The sequence below is a fragment of the Aythya marila genome (assembly GCF_965140915.1).
Source record: "Aythya marila genome assembly, chromosome: 2".
NCBI lineage: Eukaryota > Metazoa > Chordata > Aves > Anseriformes > Anatidae > Aythya > Aythya marila.
The window spans coordinates 85742054-85755009 of NC_139043.1; positions in this window are offsets into that span (position 1 = coordinate 85742054).

The window sequence follows — 12956 nt, forward strand, 5'->3', positions numbered from 1 at the left end:
CTCCTTATTATTGCAAGAAGAGATATAAAGGAGGATTTATGATCATGTGATAGACTGTAGTATTAGGAACAGGGATAGAAAAAAGATTATGAAACTATAATTTTCTATGGATAATGAAGGATTTTCCTTGAGGAAGTGGATAATCAAACCTTAAAACCTGATTTCCTTTCATGCTGTTGTAAACTCTATGTGCATGTTGAAAAACAGAGATTGGAAAACTCATACAGAGAGGTTTCCTTACCTCTTTACCATTTTGTTTAACATATATATTGTACAGTTTTATTAGCACAAGCCTTGAGAGTGCCTCTTTCAACTTCAGCTTTCTGAAGACCTGGAAAACTTCATCTACCATATTAAGAGAGATGCCAAGTGCAGAGTCTTTATAATTCCAATGAAACTCTTATTGTTCTGTGAGCCCTGTATGAGGACTGTCTGTGTTTCCTGTCTGTTCAGAAGTAGAAGAGAATGAAATTAACTGGTGCAAGAGCTGCTGGATGATTTTATGGGGTAACTTCTAGGTGAGCTTAACACACTCTTCCTGTACCAAGAAACATACAATTTCAATAGTAAAGACACAAAGAATGATCAGACTGAAATTAAGAGATGAGACAAAGAATGAGACAAGAATCAAAGATACTAAGATGTATTACTTAGTAATATTTAGTATTACATATCATTATCATATTACTATCATATTATGCCCCTCTGCATACAGCACGTGCCCATTTAACACATACCACATAACCCAGAATGTTCTAATTGCCCAGGATAACTGATGTAAGGATGATTGTCTCATTATTTTGGGTGCCTTGTAAAGATACACTGAGTCTCAAGAACCTTAAAATGTCTCAAGCTGAAAAAAGAGGCAAAATGAAAGAGTAGCTTTGTCTTATACTAGATTGAATAAGAGTGCTTGACAGCCATGAAAATCTCACTGCCAATGTACATGAAAGCAGCAGGGAATCTTTTAATGGATTTTCTTTTTTGGACATACTCTGAGAAGGCCAGATTAAAAAAAAAAAATGGCCACATGGACAGTGTACAACATACAAACATTTAGTATGAAGCACATAGCTTTGTAGATGAACCTGTGAGTGAGAAGCTGCAAAGGCCTGTGAAACAGATACCTAGCTAGGATTTATTCCAAGTGCACTGCAACATGGAATCAGTTCACACCGACTGGAATTAGCTATTACCAGGACATATATGAGCCATTTCAGTCAATTGCTAGACAAAAAATTGCTCCCTCAAGCAGATCATAAGAACATAATAGATGTAGTCTTGGTCTGTTTATACTGCAGGCTTTATATCACTCATCTTGTTCCTACACTTCTCTCCACTTTTGGTGTCTGTATTTTTTTGTTTTTCATTCAGAGCAACAACCTTGTTGCACTAGTTCTTCGTTGCCCACTCTCTTCAGGCCTGGCCTCCACTTGTCTTTTCATCCTGGTCACTTCCTTATTATTACTATTATTATTGTTGTTGTTATTATTATTATTATTATTTAACTATGTCCTTTTTCTCATTCTTTTTGTCCAGTCCATATCCATTTCTTCCTCATTCTCTCCACTTTTTGTGCCTTCCTTCTTGCTCATATAAGAATCTCTGTTCCTCTTAATTTCATTCTGATCATCACTAGAAATTCTAGTGGGGAAAGATCGTTTATCTGCAGGGCAGAGTTTCCCCCACTTCTTCTTTTCACTTTCAGTTTTTCAATGCCCACCAGAACATAAATTCACAATTAATTATTGCTTATAATGAAGTATTGTTGTTGCTAGAGAATCATGGCCAAAAGAAATCACAGACATTCTTCTAGATATGTTCAATAAAGCCCATCAGAAGAGTTTTTTCACATAACAGACCTGCAGTTTATGAGAACTAACTGTCTGTGTGTGTACAGCTCCAGAATCCCTCAGGCATAGATGTGTTTAATATCACATCATTTAAAGTGTGAGTGAACAGAAAGAGTGCCCAACCCTAGCTTATGTTTTGCTAGAATTTGCCTGATGGTTCTGGTTATATTCTTTTTACTCCTTGTGTAGCTTGGGAACTTGAATCATAGAATCACAAAAACATAGAATCATAGAACCGTAGAGTCATTTAGGTTGGAAAACATGTCTACTACCATCAAGTCCAACAGAATCATGCTGCTTAAAGTACAGGGAATCAAAGCTATAGGTTCTAACAGGAAGAAAGAATGTGTTTGTGTTTTTGTTGTTGTTGTTGTTGTTGTTTGTTTCTTTTGTGTTTTTTTTTTCTTTTTTTCTTTTTAGTATCTAAACAAAGCAATAAAGAATAATGTGCAAATGTTGATTTAGTATATTGCTATCATTTTTTACTTAAGTGTGTTCGCTGAGAAAGTGATGTCAGTGGTCAATGGCTTTACAGCAGTGCAATGGTTATTGCTGTATCATGGCCATAGCTGACCTGGGACTGAGACAGCCATTAACATGCTTTGAAATAAAATCGTTATGTAGTATATCCAGAGCTAAATTTAGACAATGATGCTTATGAGCAAGCCTGAGGAATAACTCTGGTAGAAGGACAACTTAATAGACTTTTCCTTATGATCCAATCAACTGTTACTTCATTCTACCATGAAGCAATATCTTGGAGCAGAGCTATATATGAAAAATAAATACCTTATATCAGGATCCAACACTGCAGTAGTGTTGAGTAGTCTTCACCTCTTCAACTCCAGGTTATATTTCTGTTTTTTCTACTTTACACACTAAAATGACAAACATGCTTGCACTAGGTAATTAAGAAACCAATATATGGATTCTTAATTTTCTAGCAGGAGGGAAGAATGTGATTGTCATTCAGAATTATGAGATAAGAGCTAGTTTTTAATTTCAGGGAAATGAAGGCCGAAGTTAGGTTTACACTCTGTACTTTGTTTTGACACATGACACATTGTAGACAGTTACTCTTGAGAGACCCTCATTTGCCAAAATTTGTGACAAAAGCTGCACAAATGAGCATAAATTTTTGTTCCACAACCCAAATGGCTTCTCCCCAGTACATAATAGGTAAATATTGCTCCAAATAAACAGTATAGTTTCCCCATGTTAACTTTAAAATTTCAGGTGACACACTTAGGAACAAAAGATGAATGTCTAAGATTTTAGAAAGTGAATATGAAATGCTGACATGTCCAGTAAACTCCCTGCCTTCCTCATATATATGGGAGAAAAATCTAAACAGCCAACACAGGCTTTAACATTACAACACTGCTTATAGCTAACTTTTCCCAGGTGTTTTTACATCAGCACAGTAAATTATCCACTTCTGCATAACATTTCATCATTGATAAAGAGCTCTTTGAGATATTTGATAATAGTTCTTCATATGTAAAGTAGGATTAGCAGTTCCTTCTTAAACATCGCTTTTCTAGAGAAGTGCACATTAAAAAAAATAGTGTCAGAAAGGCCTAATGTGTCAGAAAGCTTTCATCAGTCTAATGAAGGCAATATAGGATGGCAAAACACAAGGTAACAGTGTACAGGCAAGGCTTAATCTTTAGTGATGCTGAAATTTTTTGTTATATTTGTACAGCAAATAAAAAAAAAATGCTCAGCAGCATTTATATTGCTCTTCCCCTTTAAACTTAAGGGATTTATTCTTTGTAAGGTGTTTCACAATGTTGTTGAACATATATCTGTAAAAGCAGGGCTTACTCAATGCAGCTCATTACATGAACAAAATAGTCAACTGTGTAATACAGTGGACCCATACTGTGTATGAGTGAGGGGCACTAGGATGAGATTCCATGAAGAGACTGGGACCAGTTGGGCAGTCTGGTCCCAGGTTTGTAAATTGGTGTGGGGGCAGAGAAGATGTGTAGAAAGCAGTTGGTAGCAGAAATCTGACAGTGACAGTGACCAGCAGTGAGGGACAAAGAGTCAGAGACTGCAGGTGAACACTGAATTGGGAAATCTGTTGTGACTCAGTCTGTCCTTACTGAGGTCATCATTCCATTCTTGTTAGAATAGATTACTTCAAAATCTACCTCCCTGATCTTTTCCCTGTCTCATTTGGCTGTAGCTTGAAACTAATGCAAGACACACCATTCACAAGCACATATTTTTCAAATATTGCCTTACACAATTAATACTCATTATTAACTGGAGGCTGTTGTGCACAAAATCTTCATGTTCCATACATACAGATGTCACCGCTGGAGAAGTGGCTATGCAGGGGTATAACTCTGCACACAATGATAGCCTACACACACACACAGACCAAAAAAAAAAAAAAAAAAAAAAGACATTTTATGCTTTTGGTTGTTGTTATTTGGGATTTGGGGCAGAAACAGTCACTCAAATGAGAAAAAGTGACAAATAAGGGGAGTCAAAATTGCCCATATTTTTCAATGAGCATGTCTTGTTAAACTGATACCATATTTTACTGTACTGATAAGTTTTACATACTCTGAAATCAAACCAATGGAAGAGCTGAGAGTATAACAGAATTCAACTGTTGGTCCCAAGTCCTCTTCTTCAACCTCCAAATTTTTTGCTTTCCAAAGATTTTAACACCTGGAACAAATATATATTAAGAATCTAATGGAAAAAAATATATATATTTTTTTACTTCTCTCCTGTGAACACTGAAAGCAGTGAAATTTTTGTTTGTTTGTTTAGACTTATTTTTTATTTTTGCTCAGGTAAATTTCTTTTACAGCACAATTCTGCCAGATTAATTAAATAAATAAATAACAACAAAATTAAAAAAAAAAAAAAAAAAAAAAAACACTTTTTCCAGACTCTCCTAAGTTGCTATTTTCTCTGAAAATCTAATTTATTCTAAGTAACTTTTATTCTACTGTGAACAAATATGGAAGAAAATAAATGTGCTGACTAAAGGCAGGAAGAAGATCAGATGAAGACAGAGTATGGCCACTCATCTGCAGGCAGCATTTTCCTGAAAGAAGACCTCTTATAGCTTACAGAAAGCAGTCAGCAAGAAGCCATTGAATGCTCCTAAATATTACTGTAACGAAGCACAGAAGCAAGGGGATTAGGAGACTAGCTGTAAAGCACAAGCTTGTAACAAGAAGACAGCTATGAATCACATCTGTCCTGTCCTCAGTGAATTTAGCACTGCAATAAGCAGTATTTGTGTATGTCTCTTCTCCATCAGGCAAGCCAGAGAAGGTTTAGTCATATTTTCTGTTGATCTGCTTTTCAAATTCCATAAAATCAGTTATGTCCCAATGTTATCTTATATTCCATAGTACTCTCCTTCTCAGTTCATAATAAAGTACCTTCCCAGTGACTGCAGTTTTGAAATTTATTTTCTGCCTTGTCTGGGCTTCCATGTGTAACCTTTAATGAAAATCCTACAGAGTAGCTGGTGAAAGAGAGAATCCCACTCTCTCTCTCTGTCTTTGCATTATTATTTGGTAAATACAAATATTTGTATTGCATGTCTTAATGCTCATTTCCTAAGGAGGTTTGTTCAAGTTAGTTACTTCTTCGGCTTTCAGCCTTAAAGATTTTGAACCCTATTTTAACTTGACCAAACAATAGAGAGACATGAATCTGCAAGAGGGATGAGAAGAGGGGAACTGGCAGCAAAGCTGGAGCGTGCCCTTCCAAGCAGAAGCCACGAGCAGGCACTGCACAGCTCTATAGTCATTTGGGTCTGGAAGGACCAACAGCTCATGTTGCCTCCTGCTTTTCTGCTAGCTGAGGGCTGTGGGGTGGATTGAGAGAATACTGTCAGGGGTTTGGTACTGCAGGTGTAGGAAGTGGTGATAGCGAGAGTGGCCATGTGGGTGCTGTCCTGCAGGATGTGAGGGGAATGCAGCATTGTAGCTGAGGGATATCACAGGATATGGGATGCATTTCTGTAGGAAGATAAGCATTGGATGTAGTATCATGGGAGGGACAAATAAAATTTAAAAACTTTTGTAAGAAAGAAAATACAATTTTTATTTTTATTTTTTTAATGATATTAATGAAGATCTAGGTAACTGGTATTTTTCCATGATATGAATAATTTATGATTTTCTTTGAAAAATTATTCCTAACTCACTGAATTATCTTCTTTTCTTTAATCCATCTAATAAGTACGAAAATTCCAGTCAGTGTTAGAAATACATGATGTCAAGAAAAACAGTGGCACACCAATGGCCAGCAATGGAACACCAGATAGGCCTTACTCTAAGCTATTGACCTGCTAATATGGAACTTAGAGACCAGGCAGCAATGTCAATATGCTCTCATACCACTTCCTCCCTTGTCTTCTGTGGTAGAGTAGGCACAATGGAGTGACACAAAGCATCACGAAATATTTGTGGCCAAATTAAGGCTGGAAAAATGATTCCCAGAACCTTTTACCTCACTGTTGCACCTGGTCTCCACTGAGAACATTATTACATTCTACGTAAATATATACATGCTGACCATATATATAACGTACTGTGTTCATTAATGTTCGGGTTTTTATTTTTTGGTTATTTTTATGGGTTTAACAGTGTAAGATAGGCATGAAATGTAAAGCTTAGAGTAAGAAGTCACCAAACAAAGGAAGAGGGAAAGTTTCCCCTCTCGCTGAGTCAAGTTGTTAATAGGCTAGAGAGGTACAGACATTACCCAGTCCGCCAAAATAACATTAGTAATCCTTAAGATTGGAGTAGCCCTTAATTTAATGAGAATAACATTTGTTATGTCCTCAATAAAGTAGAAGGAAATTTACTTTGGATGAAAAAGATTGAACAAAACATCTTCAGGAACACAGGAGGGAGACTGGTTATATAACTAAGGTAATTCACAGCTAAGATTTTCCTTGTGCTACAGCCTAAAATATTAAAAGATTATATATCTGATAAATCATCTCAGAACAACATCTACACGTGTTTGGGTAAATACAGAGTGGACAGCTACCTTTTGGTATAAGGAAATTAAATAAGTTTAATTTCTTCAAGTGTTTCATATGTAAACACTCATGACTTTCTGACCTACTGTAATTGTTTCAAATAAATAATTTCAATCTCCTTCTATCCTTTTAAAGTCAGTGTACTTTCAGCTAAATGGTCTTGCAAGGTCAGTGGCTAACTTCAAGCTGTTCCACATCCAGGAATGATGGAGCTGATAGTTCTGGAGAAGATTGCCTAGAGGACAGCAAGCACAGACCAAAAGATTTGACATGTGTGGAAAATAGTTGCAAGTGAGCATCTGATAAATTAGAGTAGTAGCAATCTTTATTGATAAAATACCAGTGTTATTATTGTATTTGTCAGTTCACACATAGCAAGACCAAACATGATGTTCTGTGCTTCCAAGTAATGGATAGCTTGTCTCTTATTCACTTCTTGGTAGATAAATTGTTCTTAAACAAGTTCATCATCATGAAAAAGCTGATGCATTCTTTAGACATTTTGCTTGCCTGCCTGGCTGACTGGTGGATGATTTTTAGAAGGAGAGTACTGTCTCAGCCATTTTTTTTGTCTGTCAATGACAAAACTGACATGATGAGGACCTTCACTCTTGGACATTACACCTGAATGTTGAAAGCAGGAAGTGAGGTCAAACATAAGGTATTCAAAGTAATTCTTAATTATACTAATTGCAAACACAGTAGATTTATTTAATCCTTTAAATCTGTGGTAAAAGCTGTGTAAGTAATGGGTAACTTCTGAGATGACAGACAAGTTCTAGAGTATGCATTCATCCTTATATATGTGATCACAATTCTTAACAGCATTTCATATGTGCTTATTTAAGAATTTGATTCATCTGCAAGTCTGGGAAGTTATTCAAAGTAGAATTCTATGCACATTTAACAAAGTGATAAAGCAGATTGGGTTTTGAGGTAGCAATTTAGTTTAGTTTTGGTTTATCTGAAGCTTCAAAACTTTATTTAAAACACATATACTATTTATTTTCTTGTCTTGAAGAGTTCTAGGCAGGTACTACTATATAACCAGCTACTTTTTTTCAGAGAAATTATGATTGCCTTCCATCATCTACAGCAAGGGAGTGTGCACTATGGCCACTTGAGAATTACATAGCGCTGCTTAGTGATTATCAAGTAATGGCTGATTGCATTTGCTAATGGGTTTGCTTTTGATGTTGTTTTTGTGTGTGTGTGTCACGTCACTTCACATGCAGGATTTTGAAGTGTTTTGCTGAACAGGAGAAGACTGTTAAATAAAACCTCTCCTAGAACTCTACTGTTTGTGAATGTAGGGGGTCAGGTATAGGAGGCACTATACCTCTGCTACTGTCATCACAGAAGGAATGACACAAAAATCACTGAATATATGTATATTAGAGCTTAGAGTTATGTAGTTCTTCAAAGCACAAATAATTACTTGGCTCTAATCATGTTTCTTTTTGTTATTTGATATCAAGTTATGAATACATCACAAGGTAGTTTTCATTTTTGAATGTTACCTTGCTGCTCTACTCTCCAGTGAGCATTCACAATAACTGCTCATGTACTGAGGGCTGATTTCTACTTATATAGAAACCACAGTTTCTTTCTGCTTTAAGGTATGGTCTGTGAAGCTGAGGTTAACCAGAGATTGTGTAAGATACTGTGTTTCACTTTATTGTATTTGTTAAGGCAAAGATTTTAAATAGAGCTCCCGAAAGCATCTATTTATCCACTTTTTGTTTTTAATTTTATTTCATAAACACTTTGCTCTGTTTCAGCACTACTAAATATATTTCTGTCAGGACACTATCTTTGTAGAAATCTTCTCTTGTTCTGGAATAACCTGGAATATTTTTTTATTAAAACAGCTGGTCACGAATGGGTTGGCCTCTTCAACAACTGATAGTTTGCCCCATGTGTTTGAAGGATCTAATCCAAATCACTCTAAGTACTTATCTCTTGCCTGATAATAATCAGCATTTTAAATTGTAGAATACCAAGAATTTAAAGGGGTTGTGTTCAGTTCACATTGCACTAGGTCTGACTGGGACAGAGTTAATTTTCTTCACAACATCCTGTATGGTGCTGTGTTTTGGATTTCTGACCAAAACAATGTGGATAACATGCCAGTGTTTTAGCTACCGCTGAACAGCACTTGCACTGTGTCAAGTGTTTCTCTGTTTCTCACTCTCCCATCCTAATGAGTAGTTTGGGATGTGGGCAAGAGGTTGAGAGGGGACACAGCCAGGACTGCTGACCCAAACTGACCAAAGAGACATTACATAACATATAGCATCATGCTCAGCAATAGAAGGGGGAGAGTTTTGCCAAAATACTGTTGATCAGAGACTGTCCAGCCATCGGTAAGCTGGTGGGAGGTGGTGAGTGATTGCTTTTGCATCACTCATTTTCTTCTTCCTTTTTCCTTCATTTACTAAACTGCCTTTATCTTCACCCATGAGTCAGTACAATAGATTGAAAGTACTGCCTTCTCCTTATCACTGTGTACTCTATCCCCATAGATCTAGGGTAGGAAAGTTGTTTAGAGACATATGTAGATGTTCACATCCTCTCTCTCTCTCTCTCTCTCTCTTTTTCTCTCTGAAAAGAATTTTGACCTTGCTGTTCAATCATTAAGCATTAGCTGCTGAACTGAATAGCACATTACATTTCCTCCAGAATGCCTGTAAATACTAAACCAATTTTCTTTCTCTTGCCAAATATAATTAAAAATTGTGGATCATTCTGGGAGAGCTGAAACAACAGTGTTTTGTAAAAATAGATCCACGGAAATTATTTTTTATATAGTTCTTGCCATGCTGTTGCTGAATGCACGTGGAGAAAGCACTGCACATAATTTATTTTATATGGACTGAGGTACAAAGTCTCTGAAGCTAATTATATGGTTAAAGTCTTTGTGCCAAAGGAAATTACTTATTTGCATAGTGTTAATAGCCATGTTTAGAACAGTGCTAGCACTGGAAATAATTACTTGTCTGTACTTTTGCAGATTCAGGAAGGTTTCTGTGTTGACCATAGGATGATAGGAATACTCAGGTCAAGAGGGACATCAGGAGATCATTCAGTCCAACCTATTACTCAAAGCAGGGACAGCTGTGACGTCAGAGTAGGTTGTTTCGGGCTTTTTCAATCCAGTCGGGTCTTGAAAATGTGCAAGGATGAAGACTGCACAACCTCTCTGGACAACCTGATCCACTGCCTGACTGCCCTCATGGTAGAAAAGCATGTCTCTCTATCCAGTCTGAATCACTATTGTTTCAACTTCTGCCCATTGTCTCATTCTCCTGGCATGCAACATTGTCAAAAGCCTGCTTCCATCTTCTTGATGACCTGCTTATATTGTAAGGCTGCTATTAGGTGTCCCTCTGCCCCAAGCCTTCTTGTCTCCAGGCTGAACAAGATCCATTCTCTCAGCCTTTCCTCAAGTGCTCAGGGGCAAGTGCTCCAGAACCCTGACTGTCCTGGTGAAACTGTAGAATTTGTTCCAGTTTATGAATTTATTTCTCACACCAGTGGGCTCCAAACTGGACACAACTTTCAAGGTCCAGTCTAATGAATGCTAGGTAGAAGGAGATAATTATTTTCCTCAATCTACTATACATACTCCTATTAATACATGGTACAGTTGGTCTGCCTGGCTGTCAGTGCACACTGACATTGAGCTTGCTGCTTACCAAGACTCTGAGGGCCTTTCCTCAGAGGTTGCTCCCCAACCAGAACATCCCCACTCCATATTGTTGCAAATGGTTCCTCCTTCCCAGGTGCAGGACTTGTTGAACTTCATGAGGTTCCTGCCAGCCACTCCCTGCACCCTGTCAAGGACCTTCTGAATGCTAGCTCTCCCCTCAAGCATAACAAGAATGTTGGAGTCTGCTACCTTATTAAGTACAGATGCCTAGGCATGCAGTCTAATGAGTTTACCTCCTATCTATGTTATTTGTGGTGTAAGTGTATAAAAGATGGAAAATAACCAATTTCATAATAAGAGGAAAATGAAAGTATCACATCTAAAATAACAAATATGGAACAAACACATAAACACATGTTTAGCTGAAGTGAGCAGTTAGACCCTCTTCTCTTGGCAAAACAAATGTTGCAACAAGTGAATGTAAAATTAAGAACATAAAACTGTTCAGTTATAATCAGAACTAAATCCTTTGAGCAACACGCTTTTTCTGCGCATAACTGCTCTCCTTAGAAACCCTTCTCGCTCTTCACACCTGAATATAGACAATCTGTAGGAAATCTCATAGCCTTGTTTCTGTGCCATCAAAACAGACAATTCTAGACAAAAACAGACAAAATTTATTATGAAGCCATGCAGTAATAAAACAAGTAGGTAAAACAAAGATATAAATGATCAGTTGTGAACATGATCAGACCAGACCATGACTAGTATCCATGTGTGAAATGCATTTATGTATTTTTAAACAAGGAAGCTAGAGGTATATCTGTAATGATTTTGGAAAGCAACTTATTGCTATGTCTTCTGATAAATGTTACTAACATTTTCATCAGCACTGACGTTTACAACCAATTTGTACAACCTAGAGATTATTTTCTCTTTGGATGATTCCCAGAAGTATGATGCAGGAACTAAAAATGAATAACAGAGGAACAAATATGATGAAATTTCTGAAAGGAGTGGCATATATTGGGTTGAACTAGTTGGAGAAGATTATTAGATAAAAAATTCTGAATGGTATATACAAACCAGTTTGCTTTTGAGTACTTTCTCTTAAGCAGAGTACCAATATAACAGAATGGATAGAGTGACAAACAAGAATCAACATCAATTAATTTAATCAAAGTAGGTTTTCATTATATGGTAGGCAATACTTTTATATTAAAAAATAAAAATATACATAAAAATAAAAATTAAAACCAGAACTTTGTGAAATAGCTGGTTGCTGCTTAAGTCTGACATCCCAGAGAATTTGCAGACTTACAGGTGTTGACCTACTGTATTGGAACAGGGACTAAAGGTTTATATAATATAATTCTTATGGACAAAATTCTGAAGCCACTATAACAGAAATAGTTCAGCTAAATATGAGAATATGGACAGTGATCTAATAATATTTAAAAAAAAAAAAAAAAACTCAAAGCTGAAACAAAATCTAATGCCAACAATAAGTAAGTACACCAAACATTGTCCTGATAATACAGATAATTTCTCCTGGAAAAAAAAAAAAAAAAAAAAAAAAAAAAAAGCTAAATAAGATATATACAAGTCTCTTTGTAGTATGAATAATGAAGGTACTTGCTATTTTCAAAAGAAAAAAAATATGCTAGCTGCATTTATGATGGTGTCACTTTATCTTTTGATCTATATTCAGTCATTCATATTTAAATCTCAGTCCTTTGGAATGAACCAGAAAGTTTAAACTCAACTGTTTCCCAACTTCCCAGCTGCACAACTACACACAGGACATGCTTTTGTTGTGTTCTGTTCTCATGCTCTGCTAAAGATTTTTCCTACAGGAAATCACCTGCTGGCTGGCAAAAGTCACTAGCAAAGATTGCTAATTGTTATTTTCCCATGAGATTAAATCCCTGTATGTTTTAACCACTAGAGTCATAATGGCTTTTGAAAATGCAGATTTGCAGTGCTGGTCAGCTCACTCCATCTTTTCCCATTCCTTTCATCATTACACTGTGGAATTCTGTCTTACATAGTACTCTCATTCTTTCCTTCAGTGAGTGATAAATATTGCACAAAACTGGGACCCAGTACTGCCTGAGGAAGTTAGTGCTGCTCTTTCCATATGTACTAGAACCCAAGCACGTCTGTTGTAGATAAATATCAGCAACTCTTCATCCTCACCCTTCCTTCATGCAATATATCACCTCGCACAAGGCACATGGGGGCAGAAATTAATTAGATGATCTATATTTAAGTCTATTTTATTTGGTCTAGTTCAGTGTTGCAGAAAAGTGCCAAATGGCATTGAATTAGTCATTGGCAAGGTTCATTTGAAATAACACTTACTTAAAAGTTTAAATTTCACCAGATGAACCATCAGGAATAAAAGGTAAAAAAAAAA